Source organism: Schistocerca serialis, chromosome 1, assembly GCF_023864345.2.
Source record: "Schistocerca serialis cubense isolate TAMUIC-IGC-003099 chromosome 1, iqSchSeri2.2, whole genome shotgun sequence".
Classification (NCBI taxonomy): Eukaryota; Metazoa; Arthropoda; class Insecta; order Orthoptera; family Acrididae; genus Schistocerca; species Schistocerca serialis.
The window spans coordinates 1,168,849,029-1,168,850,060 of record NC_064638.1 but is presented as its reverse complement, the minus strand read 5'-3'; the positions used below and the strand labels follow the sequence as shown (position 1 = coordinate 1,168,850,060).

The 1,032-nt window shown below is 44.0% G+C and overlaps 1 non-coding gene across 1 annotated transcript; it reads right to left on the bottom strand.

Annotated features, from left to right (window-relative positions):
* Positions 1-474: 474 nt before the first annotated feature.
* On the bottom strand, positions 475-547 carry Trnat-agu (transfer RNA threonine (anticodon AGU)). The gene has a single exon. It is a non-coding gene; the product is annotated as a tRNA-Thr (tRNA).
* Positions 548-1,032: the final 485 nt, after the last annotated feature.

Sequence of the window (1,032 nt, the reverse complement as noted above, 5' to 3'; positions counted from 1 at the left end):
CGTCCAACATTGCCATCATGCCGTATGCCTCAGTGAATATACCGAAATGAAACTCAGTGAAATACAAGTTATTAATTTATTGAATATTCATTTTTACTTACAAATTTTCGTCCACTTGAAGGGAAGTAACCTAGGCAGGCGAACAATCAAACGGCACGCGCGGCTAACAATCATACGGCACTGAGGAGAGACTTTTTGAACACTCCGTATCATCGGCATCTCTTCTCTCTCTAATGTACCAAAGGCATACACAAACCGTATATTGTTTTCAACAGTTTACTTTCTGCTGCACGTGATGTCACTGCTTGAGGAATACCGACATGTTACATTTTGTTACTAACCTGTTCACATTCTGTTTCGGTGTAGCACATTTTATGTAGATTGACGGTGGAGAAGGGAAAAAAGGGAAGGGAGATCACTGCTGTCAGATGCATCGGGACGTTACGCGGAAGCAGCGGCGATGAATGAAAATGTGTACCAAACTGGGATTCGAACCCAGGATCTTCTGCTTACTGGGCAGGCGCGTTAACCATTGCGCCATCCGGAACACAGCGTTATCGCAACTGCGCGGACTATCTCGGCACGCTTCACTGCCGATTCCCACTCCCATCGTGTTCCACCTACCCACAGTCCCGGATGGAGCATTGATTAACACATCTTCCTCGTAAGCAGGAAATCCTGGGTACAAATCTCGGTCCGGTACACATTTACACTCGTCGCCGCTGGTTCTGCATAATGTTCTGATGCAGGTGACAGCAGTGATTCTCTCCCTTTCCTTTCCTGTATTCCCTTCTCCACCTTCAGTTTACATATAATGTATAATAGCTGTGGATTATACGTGGTGTCTGATGTTTCGGACATGTCCAAAAGAAGATTCCACGCATTCATATAAGCAGCACATTTTCAAATAAAGGAACATCATCACAGTGTTTCGACTTAGCAAGGATGACAAATGGCTCAGTTAGCAATTTCCGGTTAAAGTAAAATTCCCAGCATGATACACATAATCAGAATTCTCACTGTTACATTTTT